Source organism: Cetorhinus maximus, chromosome 8 (assembly GCF_964194155.1).
Source record: "Cetorhinus maximus chromosome 8, sCetMax3.hap1.1, whole genome shotgun sequence".
NCBI lineage: Eukaryota > Metazoa > Chordata > Chondrichthyes > Lamniformes > Cetorhinidae > Cetorhinus > Cetorhinus maximus.
Genome location: NC_135886.1, coordinates 49004381 through 49027166, shown reverse-complemented (window position 1 = coordinate 49027166; position 22786 = coordinate 49004381). Strand labels below are relative to the sequence as shown.

The 22786-nt window shown below is 45.3% G+C and overlaps 1 protein-coding gene across 1 annotated transcript in view; it reads left to right on the top strand.

Moving 5' to 3' along the window:
- The first annotated feature begins 5555 nt into the window (after positions 1 to 5555).
- LOC144683610 (transcriptional enhancer factor TEF-5-like) overlaps positions 5556 to 22786 on the top strand; it is a 248400-nt gene continuing 231169 nt past the window's right edge. The window contains exon 1 of the mRNA XM_078546801.1: positions 5556 to 5573. The gene's annotated coding sequence lies outside the window, so the exon portion shown is untranslated. The remainder of the gene's footprint in view (positions 5574 to 22786) is intronic.

Below are 22786 nucleotides of genomic sequence, written 5' to 3'. Positions count from 1 at the left end.
TCACCACCTTCAACACCTCTTTGACCCTTTTGTCTGTGACATCTTTTGATTATCTGCTCCTATCACTGCTTATCTCCACAATCACCAGACCCTCAATGTCTCTCTTCACCCTCCCCCCCAACCTTAAACCAGTTTATATTTCTCCCTTCTCCTAACTATGCTTCAGTTCTGTCGAAGGGCCATGAAGGCTCGAAACGTTAACTGATTTCTTCTCCGCCGATGCTGCCAGACCTGCTGAGTTTTTCCAGGTAATTCTGTTTTTGTTTCTGATATTCTAGTGCCTAACCTGGATTAGAGATTCCTGCTGAAAAGTCTGTGTATCAGGTAAGGACAAGAATTACTTTGATGTTGGTTGTCCTCATTGCCAGATAGTCTGCCAACATTCCCAGGCCCTTGACTCACGTGTGAAAATTGGCATGTTGGTGAAGCTTTGAAGGGCTGGCCTACCCTGGGCACTGTGCCATCTTCCGCTGTACATATCCTAACATTCATCAAGTCCCTTTCACCCATCACCCCTGTGCTCACTGACCTACATTGGCTCTCGATACTTCATTTTAAATTCTCATCCTCGTGTTCAAATCCCTTCATGGCCTCATCCCTTCTATCTCTCTAGCTGCCTCCATTCTGCATCCTTTCAAGAACTTTGCATTCCTCCAACTCCAGCTTTTAGTGTGTCTCCCACTCTGTAGCTGAGTTGATAGTTAGTCCTCTTGTTTCAAAGTCAGAAGGTTGTGGGTTCAAATACCACTCCAGAAATTAAAAGTAAAAGCTGACAATGTGATGTAGTACAGAAGGAGTGCTTCATTGCTGGAGGTGCTGCCTGTCAGATAAAGTGTTAAACATACACTCCTTTGAAGAAGAGCAGGGGAGTTATCCCTGGTATCCTGGCCAATATTTATCCCTAACAAAACAGAATTACCTGGAAAAACTCAGCAGGTCTGGCAGCATCGGCGGAGAAGAAAAGAGTTGACGTTTCGAGTCCTCATGACCCTTCAGCAGAACTGAGTAAAGTTAGGAGAGGGTTGAAATATAAGCTGGTTTAAGGTGGGGGGTGGGGTGGGTGGAGAGAAGTTCGGGGGTGGTGGGGTGGTAGTAGGGACAAGCAAGCAGTGATAGGAGCAGATAATCAAAAGATGTCACAGACAAAGGAACAAAGACGTGTAAAAGGTGGTGATATTATCTAAGAGAATGTGCTAATTAAGAATGGATGGCAGGACACTCAAGGTACAGCTCTAGTGGGGGTGGGGTGGAAAGACTGACAGGGCATTACAGTTATAGATTTTAAAATAATGGAAATAGGTGGGAAAAGAAAAATCTATATAAATTATTGGAAAAAACAAAAGGGAGGGGGAAGAAACGGAAAGAGGGTGGGGATGGGGGAGGGAGTTCAAGATCTAAAGTTGTTGAATTCAATATTCAGTCCGGAAGGCTGTAAAGTGCCTAGTCGGAAGATGAGGTGCAGTTCCTCCAGTTTGCGTTGGGCTTCACTGGTACAATGCAGCAAGCCAAGGACAGACATGTGGGCAAGAGAGCAGGGTGGGGTGTTAAAATGGCAAGCGACAGGGAGGTTTGGGTCTTTCTTGCGGACAGACCACAGATGTTCTGCAAAGCGGTCGCCCAGTTTACGTTTGGTCTCTCCAATGTAGAGGAGACTGCATTGGGAGCAACGAATGCAGTAGACTAAGTTAGGGGAAATGCAAGTGAAATGCTGCTTCACTTGAAAGGAGTGTTTGGGCCCTTGGACGGTGAGGAGAGAGGAAGTGAAGGGGCAGGTGTTGCATCTTCTGCGTGGGCATGGGGAGGTGCCATAGGTGGGGGTTGAGAAGTAGGGGGTGATGGAGGAGTGGACCAGGGTGTCCCGGAGGGAACAATCCCTACGGAATGCCGCCACGGGGGTGAAGGGAAGATGTGTTTGGTGGTGGCATCATGCTGGAGTTGGCGGAAATGGCAGAGGATGATCCTTTGAATGCGGAGGCTGGTGGGGTGATAAGTGAGGACAAGGGGGACCCTATCATGTTTCTGGGAAGGAGGAGAAGGCGTGAGGGAGGATGTGCGGGAGATGGGCCGGACACGGTTGAGGGCCCTGTCAACGACCGTGGGTGGAAAACCTCAGTTAAGGAAGAAGGAGGACATGTCAGAGGAACTGTTTTTGAAGGTAGCGTCATCAGAACAGATGCGACGGAGGCGAAGGAACTGAGAGAATGGGATGGAGTCCTTACAGGAAGCGGGGTGTGAGGAGCTGTAGTCGAGGTAGCTGTGGGAGTCGGTAGGCTTGTAATGGATATTGGTGGACAGTCTATCATCAGAAATTGAGACAGAGAGGTCAAGGAAGGGAAGAGAAGTGTCAGAGATGGACCATGTGAAAATGATGGAGGGGTGGAGATTGGAAGCAAAATTAATAAATTTTTCCAGGTCCCGACGAGAGCATGAGGCAGCACCGAAGTAATCATCGATGTACCGGAGGAAGAGTTGTGGGAGGGGGCCGGAGTAGGACTGGAACAAGGAATGTTCCACATACCCCATAAAGAGACAGGCATAGCTGGGCCCCATGCGGGTACCCATAGCCACACCTTTTATTTGGAGGAAGTGAGAGGAGTTAAAGGAGAAATTGTTCAGTGTGAGAACAAGTTCAGCCAGACGGAGGAGAGTAGTGGTGGATGGGGATTGTTGGGGCCTCTGTTCAAGGAAGAAGCTAAGGGCCCTCAGACCATCCTGGTTGGGGATGGAGGTGTAGAGGGATTGGACGTCTATGGTGAAGAGGAAGCGTTTGGGGCCAGGGAACTGGAAATTGTTGATGTGATGTAAGGTGTCAGAGGAATCACGGATGTAGGTGGGAAGGGACTGGACAAGGAGAGAGAGAAGGGAGTCAAGATAATGAGAAATGAGTTCCGTGGGGCAGGAACAGGCTGACACGATCGGTCTGCCGGGACAGATCTGTTTGTGGATTTTGGGTAGGAGGTAGAAGCGGGCCGTCCGAGGTTGGGCGACTATCAAGTTGGAAGCTGTGGGAGGAAGATCTCCAGAGGAGATGAAGTCAGTGACAATCCTGGAAACAATGGCTTGATGTTCAGTGGTGGGGTCATGGTCCAGGGAGAGGTAGGAGGAAGTATCTGCGAGTTGACGCTCAGCCTCCGCGAGGTAGAGGTCAGTGCGCCAGACAACAACAGCACCACCCTTGTCAGTGGGCTTGATGACAATGTTGGGGTTGGACCTGAGAGAACGGAGTGCAGTAAGTTCAGAGAGAGACAGATTAGAATGGGTGAGAGGAGCAGAGAAATTGAAACGACTAATGTCACGCCGACAGTTCTCAATGAAAAGATCAAGAGAAGGTAAGAATCCAGAGGGAGGGGTCCAGGTGGAGGGAGAATATTGGAGGTAGGTAAAAGGATCCGTTGAACGGGGAGAGGACTCCTGCCCAAAGAAGTGAGCGTGGAGACGAAGACGGCGGAAGGAAAGTTCAGCATCGTGCCGAGCCCGAAATTCATTGAGATGAGGGCGTAAGGGTATGAAACTAAGTCCTTTGCTGAGCACTGAAGGTTCAGCATCGGAGAGGGGAAGGTCAGGGGGTATAGTGAATACGCGGCCGGGGCTGGGATTGGAAGATGGGGTGGGGACGGAGGGACAGGCAGGGGTGGAGGGTCCTAGATGGGTGTTGGTGTCGGTGAGTTGTTGGAGCTTGTGTTCCTTAGCACTTGAGAGAAAGAGAAAAAGTTTCTTGTTGAGCAGTCGGATGAGACGAAGAATATTTATCCCTAATCAACTTCACAAAAAACATTATTACATTGCAGTTTCTGGGAGCTTGCTGTGCACAATTTGGCTGCCTTATAACAGTGACTATACTTCATTGGCTGCAAAGTGCTTTGGGACATCCTGAGGCTGTAAAAGGTGCTATCTAAAGATAAGCCTGTCCATTTTTTCTAAGCAAAGGATTTCCCTCCCTAAACCTCTGTCTCTTCACCGCTCTCTTCCTTTAAACCGCTCTTTAAAACAAGCCTCAGTGAGCAGGCTGTTCGCCCCTGTCCTAATATCTCTATTTCACTGTCACATTTTCGCTGATTATATTCCTGTGAAGCATCTTGAGATGGCTCACTACGTGAAAGACATTCTATACAGGCACGATTTTTAATTGTTGTTAAAAGATGTTGGATAAACACAAGTTGTGGAATGTGAATAGAAGGGGAGGGGAGAGTAGGGAAGAGGTTATTTTAATAAAATGTGCAAAAATAATTTGTGACAGGTAACCTGGAGAGGAAATGAGAATGTTCCTCTGTAAATGAACTCTTGTTCCCACTTTAGCCAGGTGAGGTCTCCCTCACGGCGAATCATGTTGTACTTCAGGATTGAACCGATGGAATTAATGGTACTGTATTTCTACACATGTCAGCGTCTCCCACTCCTTAGATGGCGCTTTTATTGGGAGGTTGTACCTCCCGAGTTTATGTAAAACTCTTCCCACCAATCCCATGGAGTTCTTTGGCTGAGGGAAAGAGAGAGAGAAAAAAAGTTTTCAAAAAAATCCTGATGTCACGGGCTAATATGGTAGTGTCACTTTAAGACGTGGGAGTGATCAGAACTTCTCTTATCCAATTTCAGGGATCGCCTACAAATGGAGGCTGATTGAGAAAATAGAGCACGAATCTAGCAGGAGGGAGACACGAATGGTGACTCCAGACTTGAGCCTAAAACCACCTCCTTCCCAACACAATGCACTGATCGGAAGTCCCAGCAAAAGCGCACTCACAAAAAAGGGGGGGCAAAGTGTTAGGACTGGCTGGCGGAGGAGGCGAACTTTGCTGGCGTTTGGAGTTGGGAGGCTCACGGAACTTCTCCACAAAGCACAAAGTTGCCTTAGCTCCTCCTCTTGTGTTCTTCTGGAGCGAGATTGATTTCATACCAAATCTCATTCTTGAAATTCCACCTTTGCTGTCAACTTCGGGAAATATTTTTTTTAAATCTCCAAACAGCAAGTTTCTTTAACTTTAAAAAAAAACAAATTTAGGAAGTGGGAAACCTTTCACAGGTCGCCATCTCGGGGGTTCTTGAATTTTTTTACCCTCTCCCTGTTTATATAACACGGGCACTTTTCAGGAGGTGAGTCTTTTGTCAATTTCATTTGGGCCAATTTCACCGCGGAATCCGCGCCGCTCAAATCGGCGCAGGGAGGGAGAAGGTCTGAACAAATCTTTGTCATATTTTACATTTTTTTAAAAGACGAACTTCCGCAGGGAAAAAAAAAGCGAGGGGGGGGGTAGAAAATGATTCATGTGTAGAAGTGTTTTAGGGCTGTTTGTTGGGTGCTTTTGTTTTTGTTGCTTTATCGTTGGATTTAATTTTTGACCAGTGACCATGTTGTGTTCTCTCTGTCTCTCCCTCACACACACACACGCAGCGGCGGAAAGTTTTCCAAAGTTTGATTCGGCCACCAGAAACTTTTTTTCTGTTGTTGTTCCTTCGAAGTCGAAGAGTGTCACCTGAAAAAGAAAGGAAAAGCCAGCAGGTATTGTGGCCTGGAGATCAGTTGGATAAACTACAGGAGATCCCAAAGTTTTATTTTCGGGAGGCTTTAAACAGGGGTAAGTGAAAATTTCCGTCCCCTCATTGGCAACGATGCGAGAATTGAAATTGTGTGTTTATTTTTTATTTGAAACATTTGTATATCTTCCCCCACCCCTCCTCCCATATCTCTGTTCGACGCTCGTTTCATTTATTATTCATCGAGTGCTTCGCCTATCTGACCAACTTGCGTTTGGAATCTGGTACAGATGACCGCTTTTAAACTAGTGGGTGTCAACTGTGGGACTGGGAGCAAGAGGAGGTGGGGTGGGGAATGGCCGCCCCATTCTAAGTATAAGCCTTTCCTCCTGATACCCAGTTGGGACACTTCAGAGGAAATAATAAAAACGTCAAAACACTCAATTTCCTTTTCCTATTGTTCCAGAACTCATTGGACATTCTCCTTTGTGCTTCTCAAACTGTGTTCTTGTTTGGACCTGGTTCTGACACTACCCAGTGTTTGTATATTGACTTGGGGGTTGGGGGGGGTGGGGGGGAGAGAGGGTGGGGTTGGTGTTTAGCTGTCACTACTTATTTAAAGTTTTTTTTAATATATTCTTTATATAATCCACTCTCTGAGTTAGTTCCTAATGATGTCGTTGTCCACGGTCCCTGCTCGCTCGGTCTGAAGGTGCGAGCCTCATGTTGGTCGGTACACAAATGGGAACCCCCCCCAAAAAAAGGATCTGCATTTTTATAGCGCCTGACTCCGTCCCAAAACGCAGTGGTTTCCCTTTGAAGTGCCGTGACTTCAGTTCGGTTGGCAATGTAACAGTGAAACTATCAGTTTAATACTGTTTACTGTAGACATTATAATTGAACAGCAGGGATTTCAAAGCTGGAATCTGATTTCAGGGCAAGTGTGCCGGCTAAACCTTCCGAGAATGGCTTTCCCCTTGTAGTTTATGATGTGTGAATTTCGTGTAGATTACAGCTTGTATTTGTTTTTTTGAGCTGTGCTGATTTAATCAATTACACACTGGTCACAGTAAATCCCTGATATTAAGAGGTGAGATGTAGACTGTTCGTACTGCAGGAATGGCTCTCTCTAAGGCTAATTGACCCTCCCCACACACACACACTTTTTTCTGAATGCCCTTCTGCATCAAGGGCACAATTCTGTCAGTGACACTGTTGGCAGAAATGTTGCTAAAAATTTCCCCCACTCCAAGCAAACCACAAGGTATAAATAACGTTCAACCTTGGGACTGGACATCCCCTCACCAAGTGTATAAAGCCCATGGCCATCCAAGACTCGAATCCAACTCCCTCCCACATGGGGAAGCTCAACTAGCACATTGAGACGAGGGGCAACAAGAATAGCTGCCCCATGTGATTGACGCACCCCTAAGCCTCCCTTCTCCATTACCATGGTAAATAGTTGATTTCTTCATAATGCAGGGGCAAGCAGATCCTATGAATGAGTGAGGTAAACTTCACTAAAAATTACATTTATCAACCATCCATGCTGGAGCATAGCTTTCAGCCTCCCAGACACCCTTATTTTTTTTTAAAAACAGAGAAACCTGGGAGATGCAGCAAGATGCACAGATGCAGGACAGCATCAAGGTGGATGAGGAGTGAAATTTGGAGGGATTTTTTTTCTCACACAGGATAGTGGAAACCTGGCACCCTCTTCCCCAATGGGCTGTGGATGCTGGCGATCTGCTGGCATTTTTGAGACCGATTGGGAGTTTTGTTGGGTAAGGGGATGCTGGCAACTGCAACAAAGACAGGTACATGGATTTTAATTTCTTTCACGGGATGTGGGCATTGCTGGCAAGGTCAGCATTTGTTGCCCATCCCTAACTGCCCTTGAACTGAGTAGCTTGCTCGGCCATCTGAGAAGGCAGTTCAGAGTCAACGTGATTTCTGTGGGCCTGGAATCACATGCAGGCCAGAACGGGTAAGGATGGCAGATTTCCTTCCCTAAAGGGCATTCGTGAACCAGGTGGGTTTATTTTACAACAATCAGAGTTTCACAGTGACCGTTACTGAGACTAGCTTTATATCCCAGATTTATTAACTGAATTCAAATTCCACCAATTGCCATGTTGGGATTTGAACCTGTTTCCCCAGAGCATCAGCCTGGGCCTCGGATTCCAGATTTATTAATTGAATTGAGTTGAAGTACAGATCAGCTGTGATTGAATTGAACGATGTAACAGAGTGGATGGGCTGAATGGCCTGCTCTCATTCTTGTAAGAGTTGTCGAGGAGATGAGGCAAGTGAAGCTAGTGATTGAAAAGCCAGCAGATTGTGAGAGGGGAGGGAAGACTGCAGGTGATAAAGAGCTCCATGTTTTTGAGTTGGAGAAGGAGACAGTCTGGTGAGTCATGATTTCAACAGTGAAGATATCGGGAGAAGCAGCAGGGTAAAATGGCACATTCATAACTCTGCTACAGCAGCAGGAAATGAAAGCTCAATGGCAATACATTGACTGTTGGAAAAACCAGGACAGAGAGAGAGAGACTGAGCTTGGATGTTTCATTTTTTCACACTGGTTAAAAAATGATAGTGGCATTAATGTCTAGGTTAACCTGCTGGAAGTTAATCATTATTCATGGCTGTTTGGCAGGGAATGAAAGGGCAATTATCTTTTTGTAAAGAAAAAGCACTTTACTGTCTTGTAATCCATTCTCGGGTACCATGTTATTTCAGCAGTATCAAAGTAATGATGGTATTGAACAGGGAAATGAAATACCATAATGCCCATCATTTAGAAGGATTACTGTATTAACCATAACTTGCCTGTCAGTTAGGATTACTGCATTAACCATAACTTGCCCGTCAGTTAGAAGGATTACTGTATTAACCATAACTTGCCCGCCAGGTGGAAGGATTACTGTATTAACCATAACTTGCCTGTCAGTTAGAAGGATCACTGTATTAACCATAACTTGCCCATCAGTTAGGAGGATCAGTAGTAAACCAGATGACCAAAGTGGCCCCCACTGGACCACAGGGTAAGCAGTATTACTGGGGAGGTGTGAAATCTGAGTGCCCATTCTTCATGAGTGAGTCTGTGGTAAATGTCAGGATGGTATTGATTCTGAATGTAGGTTCGCATCCCAGAAAAGTCCGATTTATCAAATCTTACAGCACAGAAGGAGACCATTGGGCCCATTGTGTCTGGGCCAGTTTTTCAAAAGAGGCATTCAATTAGTTCCACTGCCATCTTCCTTCCCCATAGCCCTGCAAATATTTCCATGTCAAGTATTTATGCAATTCCCTTTTGAAAGTCACTGGTGACTCTGCTTCTATCACCCTTTCAGGCATTATAACTCACTGCATTTAAAGAAATACAATTCTCTTTATCTCTCCTCTAGTTATTTTTGCCAATTACCTTAAATCCTCTGGTCACTGCCCCTCCTGCCCTGAAATAAACATTGATAAGAATAGGGGAGAAGATGAACTAAATCAAGAAGTAGTGATTAGACAATAAAAGGCTTGAGATGTAAGAATTTACTAATGGCACTACAGGTCACTAGATAGAGAACAGGAATAGGGATTGTGTGTGTTACGCCATCACGGTTCTGCCTCTGGGTGCGACTGGCAGTTGGAGCTTCCCCCAATGCTGGCCCAGCTTAGATTGATTAACTCGATATAGTATTGCAACTACCCTGGTCTGTCAGACTGAGTTTCACAGACAAATGGCTAATTGGTGAGCTATCGAAAGTGTCTTTTGGAGATGCCTTGAACAGACCTGTTCTGTTCTACACAAAGTAGCATCTTTCTGAAGTTGCAGATTCCTCAGAATTTTGTTTACTTGAGCATTGTAATCCGAAAATGATCCATTGCAGCATACAATTCGTTGTGGGGTTTTAATGTTGTTTTGGTTCTTGGCCCGGTGGGATTGAAGTAAAGTCACACAGAGTAGGGGAAATTATTCTGTCCTAACATTGTTTGTGTGAGGATGGCTGCCTCATCGTTAGGTCGTGCAGTGGTGAAGCTGTCTAGATCTGTTCAAACAAACCCAGTTATTGTTAATAAGCCTGGTCTCAGCTGAAGAACGGCTTGGGCCTGCCAACCTGCTGACACACACAGCCCTGGCATGAAAATTAGCCACTTGGGTGAGCCACTGAAAGGTGGCTAAGGGCCCATGTTGTCATAACCCAGCCTTGAGTTAGTGCCTTCAGACAGAGATGTGAAGAAGAGCAATTTAGCGGAAAGAGGAAGGGGGGGGTGGGGGGGAGGAGTGAGAATTGCAGCGTCTGGTGGGTAGTGATTAATTATTTATGGGTGATTCTGTAGAAATTTTGTAAGGAAATGAAAGGATGGTTGTATCTATGAGGAAGCACTTTATTTTAATAAAATTCTCCTATAAGGAAACACTTTAATTTAGGGAAACTTTATTAAAATAGAAAGTGTGTGTTAGTGCAGCTTATAAATAAATAAATAAATAAAAGAAACAGGTTGGATGACTTGCTTCATTTAGCTTGGAACTGAGGATGGAATGATTTTTTTTTTGTTTGCCTTGTGATTTCCCTCTATTGGCCGCAGCTCTAAGCCTTGGAGGGGGAGCCGTCTATGCTTTGGCCTTTCTCCACGGCTACACCATGCACCCCAATCTCTCCTGAAGCTGAGGTGCAGTCCCACAAGTATTGTAACCAGGTGGGCCTGCTTCATGTGTGAACCTAGAGGGTGAGTGGGCACCACGATTCGAACTGGTGGGGAGCGGACCTAGCAGATGGATCATGACCTTGCCTGATACCCACATGTACGCTTTCAGGTGTTAATGGATTGAGATTCTCTCAGGTTCAAGGTCACCCGTATAACCTCTTTTATTTTAAAATTCATTCTTGGGGTGTGGGCATCACTGGCGAGGCCAGCATTCATTGCCCATCCTTAATTATCCTCGAGAAAGTGGTGGTGAGCTGCCATCTTGACCTGCTGCAGTTCTTGTGCTGATGGTGCTCCCATGGTGTAGTATATGTCCTTGTTGGGATGGTGCATCGCCTGGTGTCCCATTTGAAATCAGCTACCTGAACAGAGACCAGGAATTCAAACCTGGGACCTTCATGGATCCTATGGCCCATGTCCACATTGTGTGTACAATCACCAAGTGAGCTAATAGAGCACAATAGTCCAGATACACACCGCTGCATGCACTCACTTTTCTTGTTGCCCATTTTCAACCTTGGCCTCACTGGGAAAGTTGGGATGGTGCTGACAACAGACATTGCTATCAGCTAATGGACATGCCCAATGATGAGTCGGGGGCCTGCACCTTTGAATTTTCCCACCCTCCAGTACCCAAGTTTGCAGAAACTCTACCTCCAGGAAGGGAGGAATTGGGAATATCGATAGAGGATGGGATTCCATTCTGACCCTCCAGTTGAGGGTCCTGTGGGCTTGTGCTGCTGGGCTGGGCTAGAATATCTCAGAAATCTCTCTGTTGATTGCTTGGGGATATTCAGTTACATCCCAAGTCCAGCTTAGTGTCTTGAAATGGAGACGGAGCAGGGGACAGTTTTAAAAAATCTCTTCCCCCTGCCCCTGGCCTACACTGCTACTCCCATTTGCTTGTACTGAGGGCGTGCTGCACTGTCAGTGGTGCTCTTTTGAATGAGATATTAAACCAAGACCTGTATGCCCTCTCAGGTGGACATAAAAAATTCCATGATGCCATTCGAGGAAGAGCAGTGAGGTGTGGGGTGGGGGGGATTTCTCCCTGTTGCCCTGGCCAATATTGATCCCTCAGTTGACATCACTAAAACAGATTATCTGGTTATTATAGCATTGCTGTTTGTGGGAGTTCCCTGTGTGCAATTGGCTGCAGTGTTTCCCTACATTGCAACAGTGACTACAATTCAAAAGTATTTCATTGGCTGTGAAATGCTTTAAGGGAGATGGTGGCGCAGTGGTAATGTCTCTGAAGTAGGGACCCAGGCTAATGCCCTGGGGACAATGGTTCCAATCCCACCATGGCAACTGATTAGAATCTAAATTCAATTAATAAATCTGGAATATAAAGCTAGTCTCACTAATGGTGACCATGATAACTGTCATCTGGTTCATTAATGCCATCCTAACCCAGACTGGCCTGCATGTGACTCCAGACCCACAGCAATATGGTTGACTCTTAACTGCCCTCTGAAATGGCCTAGCAAGACACTCAGCTCAAGGGCAGTTGGAGGTGGGCAACAAATGCTGGCCTTGCCAGTGACACCCACATCTTATAAAAAGAATTTAAAAAATCAGTTTGGGACTTCCTGAGAGTGAGAAAGGTGCAATATAAATGCAAGGCTGTCTTTTCCTTAACTACCATGCCTGTGGTGGAGTCTGGGTAATCACAGAGAAAAAGGGAACAACAACACTGGGTGCCTGAAGCTGAATAATACTCCCCACCCTCTCTGCTACTGCTACATCTACTGTTATTTGGGATACCAAACAAAAGGCTTTAGTGGTGGAGCTTGAATGGAGAGAGATGTGTTGAGGAGTGAAGTTGAACCCTAATTACATGATACCTCACTTTAATTCCTTTCATAATTTCCTTTGGATATAGTAATTAACATTTGTGCTATTTGAAGTTTTTAAACTAATGTTTAAACTATTTGTAAAGTGATATCACACATCAGTAGTGAAAGAATGTTCAGCCTCCGGGACTGCAGCGTTCAAAGGCCAGTTCAGACCTCCTCTCGAAATCTTCACACATGACATTGTTATGTAAATGCTGCATTTGCCCCTCGTTCAATGGAACCACGGCATTTGCCCCACAGCGGAAACGTGCCATTTGCCCCTCATACACCGCACTTACTCATGTATGGATGGAGGGAATACTCCAAAACAGTGGGGCAGAGGGACGGTGGGGGTAGGTGGGAATTTAAATGTGTCAGCGAGGCTGAGAGAAGCTGATTATAGCCACTTGCTCTAAAGCTCCAGAAGCAGTAGCGTCTGTCTCGCAAGCCTCAGGATTCTTTTTAAGGAAAGCCAAACAATGACAATTCAGCTTGACCAGTGGGGGACACATGGATAAGCACCTGGTTCGATTTGCAGCGATATGTGCATGTAGTAATAATTTGAGGAACCAGTTGAAAGAAGAAATCTCAGCTAATCTGCAGTTTGAATCTGGGTTTCAATTGTTTCCTGAACACATCGGAGTGCGGAAACTACAGGAAGTGATAGAGCGGTTACTCAGAGTTCAGCACATTCTCTGGCTGAGACTGTGTGGCTTCAGAACAAGATTGACTCTTATTTGAAAAAAATCTGAACTAAGGGACCATATCCCACGCTTGCTCTATAGACCCCCAACCCCCAGTCTCCTCTTATCTGTCAAAGTATATATTTCAACCAAGGTTAAAAATGGCTTGTTAAAAGCCTGGCTGTTTGCTTTGTGTTAAAGGTATTTGTAACTTTGTCATTTTATTCTGAAAGGGACACGACAGTCACCGGGAAGCCTTTGGCAAACCTTGTTTTCTGTTTGTTTATGTGCATGTAACTAAGCTGAGCACAATGTGTCAGAGACTCACTGTGTCTCTCCATCAATACAAGTCAAGGCCATTGGCTTGTAATGTCCACGGAATCATGGATTGCGATTCCCAACATATTGGCAAAGATTCTGGAATCCCCTTTAATTTGATTCCTTGTTCTAAACCCATGCCTTGAGGATATGGTGAAAAGTAAGATCCCAGTATTATTGTTCATAGTGCCTGGGAGTAGGGTTGCCAACTGTGCTTAAATGCATTCCTGGAGGTTTCATCACATGACTTGCCCCGAGCTCCAGCCATTAGTTGGCCAACATATCCATCCTGCCTTCCTACACCAATTGGAAAGCAAAAAAGACTCATTTACCCAATTGGATGATGCTTGATTGTCAGCCAAACAGTCTTTTTTTATCCCATTTTCAATATTTTTATACCGTGTAGAGAAATGTTCAAAGAAAACAACAAAAAAAGCAAATCTTTTTTTAATGACCAGATGATTTTTCTCCAGGGTTGCACACAGTAGTGTCCTGGAGATTGATCTACAATTCCTGGAGACACCAGGCCAATTCTGGAGGCTTGTCAATCCTACCTCTTTAGGGTGGCCATTTTCTAAGCAGGCCCTGAGCAGCTGGTTGAGGAATCAGTCACCTGGACCTGGGATTAATCAGAGGGTCTGAGGGAGGCTGGAATGGAGATCCCCTCCCTTTCTCGTACTGCTCCCCAGTGGATCTGCTGTTCTCCAATAGCAGTCAGTAGGTGCCAGTTTGGCCGTTGTTTCCCAGTGCATGGCCCTACTGGGTAATGGCTGCTAATGACCCAGGGGAGAGTGGGGGGCTCTGAATTCGGGTGGCACAGACTTCAGCTTCTTTGCCTGGATGGGTGTGGGGGATCGGTAAGTGAAACACAGGGATTTTAGAGTCAAAGATTTTCCTTTCCCAAGGGTTTTTTAAAAAATAAGTTTGATAGGCTGGTGGGGGGGTGGGGTGAGGCAGGGGACTAGTTGCCGCAGCTAACCACTGGACATGTACATGTAGGTCTTCATTCGAAATTCAACCAGACTGATGGGATGAATGGCTGTACACTCCGAGAGTGGATAGTCTTGATTTGGTTCTCGGTGTTCAGCATGAAAACTGCTCTGTCAGTGCTGAATCGCCTCTGATGTAGGAGGAAGGGAGCACTTTGCTGACACTGTGAGGACAGTTTGCCTGTAGAGGTCTTGTTGGGAGCTCTATTAACACTGTAAATCCCTTCAATTCAGATCATCTGACTGCAGCAAATGCCTTTGAGAAGTTAAAGCGATTGTTTGCAATTTAAGTTTGTGTGTCTTTGTTGAAGACCATCTCTTCATGAAAGTGAGGTGACCCTTTCTAAAAGTGCAAAACTTAAGAAACCATATAGGACTGTGAAATTCTGAATGACCTTCACAAACCCTTTTCTCTGTGACACCAATATATTTCTCCAAGCCAATCACCAGGCTCTTGAACATCTGCGCATTTTGACCCCCTACAAAAAGAAAAAAAAAATGACTACTCATCTTAGGGTTCTGGTTCATGGGGTGAGTCAGGGGACATTTTGCCATTCACATGTTTGTATGTTTTTGCCATGAACCCTTTCTCACAGAATAGTCAGCAATTTAGGTAACTGCACTGCTCTGCCCAGCCTTTTCAGTGTGCTGCCAGTGTTCCTTAGACCAGCTGGTCCCTGTAGAATGATGTCTCCCTAGCCTGGGGATACGAAGACCAATGAAAGCATTCCTAACGCCTTTGTTGGCTGACAACAAACTGTTGTTCTCAATGCAGCCAAGGAATTGAAGCTGGAGATTTCCTGGATTTGTATGACTGTGAGCCACCCCAAGCTGCACCCTTCCCTCAGTTAGTGGTCAGCCAGGAGAGATGGTGCCCAGGTACTTTGTTTAAGAGGGGGAGGAGATTACTTGGAGGAAGGTGACCATTGAGGTGGGGGTGTGCATGTGTGCACTTACAGGAGGAATATTCAACAGGAGGTGACCAACTGCAAGCTCCGGTTAATGGTGGCTTCTTTGTGTTAAGTTTATGCTCCAATGCCTGATTCTCCTGAGGGTTTCTGGAATGATGTTTCAGTGCTGCAAGTTAGTTCTGAATTGCTGCTGTACAGATGAACATTAGAAATGGGAGTTATCGAAGGCTATATGTTCCCGCGAACGTGCTCCACCATTTAGCAGGATTGTGGACTCCTCTATGGCCTTGATTCCTATTTCCTGTCTGATCCCTATGTCCCTTGATTCCCATAGAGTCCAAAAATTTTTTGATCATGCTTGCTGGTTTGTTAAACTTCTCCCAATTCTCAGATTTGCCACTCTCTTGGTGACAATGACAAGCCTCTTCTTTTAATCTAATACCATTCTTCAGATGGATCATTTTTCAGGTGGAGCTTTTCTTTCTAAATAAAATGTAAATACGTTGAAAATTATGAAACATTTCTATAAATTTTTGCCGTTGCTTACCTACCATTATTTCTTTTAATCTGATTTGCTAAACTGTTTTACCCAACTTGTTCTCGTACTTGGTTTTATTTAAGTTTAAGACTCTAGTTTCAGACTTAAATACGTCATTCTCGCACTCAGTGTGAAATTGTATCATATGATTGCTCTTTCCCACAGGGTCCCTTGTCATGAGATTAATAATTAACCCTTTCTCATTACACAAGACCAAGTCTAAAATAGCCTCTTCCCTCATTGGTTCCATGACGTGTTATAAGAAACTGTCTCAAATGCATTTCATGAACTTGTTCTGAAAACTATTGTTGTGAACTTGATTGGTCCAGTCTAAATGAAGATTAAAGTCCCCACAGTTATTACATTATCTTTGTTATTAGTTCCCCTTTCTTGGTTAATACCCTGTCTAATGGTATAACGACAGTTAGAATGCCTATAAACCGCTTCCATCAATGTTTTCTGTTCTTGGTATCCCTAATCTCCACCCATACTGATTTTACTTCCTGGTCTTTCCTCACTACTGTCATTGTGACACCCTTTATTATCAAGGCTTCTCCACCTCCTTTTCCCCTTTTTTGTTTTTGAAATGTTTGGTGCCTTGGAATATTTACTTCCCAACCCTGGTCACCATGCAAACATGTATTTGTAATGGCTATTGGATCAAACCCATTTATCTTCATTTGTGCCATTAATTTGTCTACATGAAGCATTCATAACAAAGATCCTTTAATTTGAACATTCTTCCCTGATTTGACCTTATTCACTAATGTACTATTACTGTTAAACTTTCTGTCACTTCCTGTCACACTCTGCTTACTTTTACGCTCTGCTTACTTTTACCCAAGTCCTTGCTGCTCTGTGCTTGACCTCTATAATTTATAAACTTTTCCTTAGCCTGGACCCTTCCCCTCCCATTGTACCCCCCCGCCCCCCCCAACCTTCTATACTTTAAAACCCCATCTAGAGCCCTAGTTATACGATTCTCCAGGACATTGGCCCCAGTCTTGCTCATGTGGAGTCAGTCTCAGAGGAACCCCTTGTACTGGTGAGTCTCCCATGGATTAAAACACCTGTATCCCATACCCACTCTTTGAAGCACACATTCAGCTCTGATCTGTTTGACTTTATGCCAGATTGGATACATAAAAGAAAGGCTTCCATTTATATAGCACCTTGGATAGCTTCAAGATGTTCCACAGCTGAACTACTTTTGTAGTCTAACCTCTTTGTAATGTAGCAGCCACGGCAACCAATTTGCACATAGCAAGCTCATACAAACAGCAATATGGTAATGGGCAGAAAATCAGGTTGTGATGTTGACTGAGGGGCAGGGCATTAGGGAGAACTCCCTTTGCTCCTCTTCAAAATATTTGCATTTTCAGCCACCTGAGGGGGTAAATGAGGCTTTGCTTTAATGCATCAACTGAAAGACAGCACTTCCAACAGCACTCTAGTACTACACTGGAGTATGAACCTGGATATTATGCTCAATTCTCTGGAACCTGCTGACTTGGAGACAAGAGTGCTTACCAGTGAGCAATTTCTATCCACCAGTTACTGCAAGCTACAGGCACTGAAGCTGCATGCAGTGTAGCTCTCAGTATTATTTTGGTTTCTGGTATTTGCAAAGGTGTTGCCTGGCTTAGTGTCATTTCACTCATTGGTCTCCCTTCCTCTCCCAAAGTTCTTGCTGGGATTTAGTTCCACATGTTTTAGCTGCTCTTTGGCAAAGTGCCTCTCTCCAAGTGTGACTCTGGAGAATGAGTATTGCCGAGTTATTCAACTCAATTGGCATCCACATAAGTATGTTTTTGGGACAAGTATCTGGGTAGTGATTAGGAATGGGAATCCTGATGATATTTCCCCCTCTCTGGCTGTGAGTGAGATCAGCTGAGGTGGCATGAAGCAGGAATTGAACTAGGGCCTTAGCTGGTCCTCACCTCCACGTCATGAGTATGCACATCACCAAAGCTGTTCTTTATTTCTGACTGTCTTTCCTTCACCCCCATGATTCTTTGAAAGCCTTTCCTATTCCTTACAATGTGGTGGCTCTCCAGTTCTGTCGGAATCTTGGAGGCTTATTTGGGGAAAGGTTACTGCTTAACAATGAGATGGTGTCTGTTTCTTCAGCACCTCTCCCCATAGAAGCCAAACCAGGCTTTGCCGAATTGTTAATTGAATTGAGGTGTTTAAGATGATTAAAGGAGTTGCAGTGTACTCCTCCTTCGGGCACCATGCCCTAAAAGGGCCTTGGCGACCATGGACTTCCCCTGGATTGGACCATGATTACACTCGGCAAAGTACTGCAGTGGTTTGCCGTTGTCTTCTGCAGTCTGGCTGACCAGGAAATTCTCCCGCTCTTACCACCTTCCATGAGGCGTATTGGAGGGATTTACAGGCTGACAATCAACCTATTTGGCCCTGTTATGAACGTACCTTCCATGGCCATCAAGCCTTGAAGTGGGACTTGAACCCAGAGTGTCTTGCCTGGAGGTAGGGAAGACCTCCCCACATTGAAGGGTAGATGAAGCAAAACTGTTTCCTCCAGGAGGGGAGTCCAGATTAAGCGAGCGTAACCTTAGAATTAGAGCGTGGCTGTTCAGGGCGATGTGAGGAAGCATTTCTTTACGTAAAGGGTAGTGGAAATTTGCAACTCTCATCCCATCCCCCACTACCAAATTGAAAATGTCAAAACTGAGATTGATAGATTTTTGTTAGGCAAGAGTATTAAAGGCCGTGCATCCAATCACGGAGTTAAGTTACAGATTATCCATGGCCCGGCACCTTGAGGAAAAAGGTTGGGGAAATTGCAAGAAGGAACAAGAAAACTGGCATATCATGTTGATTAATTTGGCACCACAGTGGCTCCAAATGCTGAGAAAGGACAGGAGCTTAAACAAACAGCGGTGAATGTGTTTTGCTGCACAATGCAGTGGAACGGTTAATTTTGGATACTTATTGAACTGCTTGGTATCATTTGTGGCTCCGATCACCCACCTCTTGGTTCCCCTGTCCTTCGAGCATGCCCATTCAGCTGGGACGAATGCGTCTTCTTCAGGCTGCTGCCTTAACAATGCTGCAACAAAATTTGATGTGAGATTAGGACAAGTGACCGAAGTGGTAGGCTTTAATAAATGTGTCTCTTGGCTGTTGTTTACAATCTGGCAACTCTGATTCTTGGCAATCTCTTGTGGCAACGCACTGGTTCTTTTGGACATCTAGTACGGTCTGGCTTTTCTGCCCCACGCAGTTCCAAGTCTGAGACTTGCTGTTATTTTACAAGGGCACGTATGTATTCTTTGTTTCTGTGTGGGTTGTAGATGAAGTTGCTATCAGCCCATGGAACACAAGAGCTTTAGCAGAAAACATTTTTCGTTGTTGGGGCAGATAGCTTGGTACATTCCACAAAGGTTGCAAAGTGTCATGCTTTAACATGGAAAGCCCCAGCAGTAGAGACAATACTGAGAGGATCTAAGTGGTGATGCATTTGCATAGTAGCTTTAATGTGTAAAACAGAAGGCATTTTGTACATGGAAATTGATAGAGAAGCAGGGAAGTGGACAATAGTGGAAGACATTAGTAGAGGTCAGAGGCAAGGTGACCAAAAGCCTAGCCAAAAAATGGCTGTTGATCTGGCTCCTGGGCTGCCAACACCTCAGATGTAAAATGCTCATGCTTGTTAAAAGTCCCTCAATAACCTTGCCCCTCCCTACGTTTCTAACCTCCTCCCAGCTGTACAATGCTCAGATCTCAGTACTCCTCTAATTCTGGCCTCTTGTGCATCTGCGATTTTCATCGTTCCAGCATTGGCAGCCATGCCTTCAGCTAACTAGATTCTAAGCTCTTGAATTGCCTCTCTAAATCACTCGGCCTCTTCCCCCTCAAAGACACACCTTTTAAACCTTTTCTTTTTATCAAGCTTTTGGTCATCTGTCCTGTTGCTTCATGGTTTGTGTTCAAATTTTGCCTGATGACTCTCCTGCAAAGCCTCCTGGAATATTTTACTGTGTTGAAGCTGTTTTATAAGTGAAAATGATCAATTTTCTGAGAGTGCTGAGAGGTCGAGTGGATGTAAAGAAATGGGTTTTGAGATTAGGGGCTGATAGCTGTCATCAATGTTGGGATGAAGGGTGAGGTGACGGAGTCAGGGATGTATGTCTGAAGGAGCAGGAGGGATACAGTGAGAGGCAAGGCAGTGGAAGGACTTGATAGTGAGTTTAATGTGTTGGGAGCACGAGGAGCCTTTGTAGGGCAGTGAGGACATGGGGAATGGGCCAATGTGACTTTGCCAGGTGATACTGAAGTTTGTGGAGTGTGAAGGTCAGGAAGGAAGGGCATTGTGGACTAATGTAGAAGTGGAAAGAAGATGGACCAAGGTTTTAGTGACAAAGAGGCAAAGCCAATTAATGTTAATCAGGTGGAAGTAGATGATTTCATTGGGGCATGATGTGGAATTTAAGGGCTGAGCCCTGGGACCAACAAGAGTACGAGGTTTCACATGGTCCGGTTCAGGCTGAGTGAACAATAACAAATCATTGGGGCTAGATGACTCAATTGAAGTCACCAGTGAATTTAGGTAAAATAGAGTGGGGTATACCACTATGTCCCGGTTCACTTTGTGTGGTTAGAACCAAATGGAACATGGCAATACCTGTTTGCGATATAAACTAGAGGGCTGGTGCTCTGTCTTCGACCAATCGCTTTCAGCCCCAAAAATCTTGATTTGAATTCCGATCTGGCTGATGAGTGGAAGCCCTCTACCCTGACCGAAATTAATTTGACTAGTTTTTGGGACTAGAAGACCAGTGCTCATAGACCCCTGACATCTGCTGGCTGCTCTTTATTCCACCCCACTCACCCCATTTATTTTGCCTGGTGTTATTGCTCATGCCACTGACTCGCTTGAGCACAAGTGAGGGGCTCCATTTCTGCAGTGAGGCCCAATAATATCTTTCGAGACTTGCGAAAATGGCAACAAAGGCTGGGTGTCAGTGGGGGTGGGGTGTCACTTTATAAATATAACCAATGATTTTTACAATTGGCTGAACATTTCTAACATAAGAGACTTTAACCCAGTTTTATCCATTTCCTCTCCCCCACCCACCCTGCTTGGAGTTGAGTACTGCCCGAAACAAGTAAACCCAATGCATGAAATGCTGCAAATACTCAGCAGGTCAGACCAGCAGCAGAAAATCAGAGATAGCTCCTTAGGTTGGTGACCCTTCATCAGAATGTTTAAGGGGCAGTGGGGCCTGCAGCAAATGATTTGAGCCTTGTGCCTCAGCGAATATTGTCATTCTTTTATTTGTCTTCTCGCATGCTACTAGCCATGGGCTGTCCAGATTCCCCCCTGTCCCCCCCTTCCCCATATCCTGAGCCGATCCTGCTCTAATGCTATCCCTGCCCTGGTTGTGATCAGTGAAATTACAAATCAGTGATTGCACTTGAAACCAGAAAAATTCAAAATCCTAAAGCTCTCCATTCCTGTTCAACTGCTGGAAATGTCCAGGTCCATAATCAGCTTTTTTTCTACCTCCCCTGCCCGCCCCCCCACTCTCTAACCCCACCACTGTAACCACCCCCCTCCCAATGAAATATACATAACCAATTTCAAGGCCAGTGGATAAGTGTAGCAGCTTTATCCTACTTTTAGTTCATAGACTTTTGAGATTAGCACAGATTCCATGTGTAAGATTGTTGTAACTGATGGTAACCTCACTGCTTTCCTGCTATGTAAATGGAAGTTTGACTTTTTCGCTGGTGAGTTGTTTAGTTCAAAAGTTGAAAATTTAGTTCTTTTCATGAAAATTGGCCCAATGTGAATACTCTACCTATAGAAAGAATTTCTTCATAAATGATGTATACTCTGTTGCTTCTATCCTAACTCTCACAACTAGTCCTGCTCATCCAGCACCCCTGGGCTCGCTGGCCAAACGTCGATTCCCAATCTGGCAACCTAAAATTCTCATCTTTGATTTCGAAAAGCTTCACGGCCTTGCCCCCTCTCTATCTCTGTAACCTCCTCCAGCCCTGCAACCCCGCCGCCCCCCCCCCCCCCCCCCCCACCACCCCCCAATCTGTGTGCTCCTCCGACTCTTGCACTTCCCAGGTTTGAATCGCTTCACCATTGGCAAATGTGCTCTCAGCTCCCTGGGCCCTAAGCTGTGGAACCTCCCTAAACTTCTCTAAACCTCCCAATCCCTCTCCATCTGCCTTTAATTACTCCTTAAAAGCCACCTCTTTGACCAAGCCTAGAGTTGCCTGCCCCATCGTTCCTAATCTGGCTCATGTCCATGCTTGTTAACGGTCTGATGCACCTTGGGACATTTTATTGTGTTGAAGGTTCTGTAGAAAGGCACCTTCGTATAAACTGGGAGCTGCCTGGATAGTGAGTTGGTTAGCTCAATCGAAGCCAGGGTAAGTTATGGCTGTTTGATTTCTTCCCACTTTTCCCAGGAGGGGATTCCCCCCAAGCTATGACATGAAAGCTTGACTACATACAAAGTTTCCTCTGTGCTCTGATGCGAGCGAGCAGACATATTTTTAACTCGGGCAGGAAAAATGGCCAGAAAACAAAAAAATATTTACAATCTGGAAACCTTCAGTTTTGCAGCAGCTCTGTGAAAAGTCTTCATTTAAGTGTGTGTGTTTTTGTTTGTGTGTTGGAGGTCACCCAACAAGCAAACCCATGCTCTGGGACCTTCCCTGTGCAATGTGCTTCCAAAGCCAGAGAGCAAATGCCATGGTGTAGCTCCACTCATTGCTCAATGGGTAAGGGCTGCATTCAACTTCTTCACACACAGCAGGAGTGTCTCTGTTTTCACCACCTGTCTGTACTGGACTAGTGGATCAGGGTGGGGGTGAGGAGGCCACAGTTGTCTTCCGCACTCCTGCTGATCGGGTGTGGTTGACAGGAGGTAGGGGTGGCGGAGTGGGGAGAAGCCATTGTGGATTCCCATAGGTCCCAGCATGGCTGAGTTGGTAGCGCTGTTGCCCCTTGAGTTAGCAGATTGAGAGTGCAAGCTGTACTCAGGATACTTGAACATATCAACAGGCTGGCACTCCAATGCCAGTACGGAGGGAGTGCTGCACTGTCAGAGGTGCCATTTTTTTGGCTAAGATGTTAAACCAAAGCCCCAAATGCCCTCCCAAGTGGGCTTAAGAGATGCCATTGCACTACTTCAAAGAAGGGCAGGTGAGTTCTCACCAGTGAACTAGCAAGTACTTAGCTCTCCACCAACATCATTAAAACTGATCATCTGGTTTTGATCACATTGCTGTTTGTGGGATCTTGCTGTGTGCAAATTGGCAGCCATATTTCCTACATTATAAC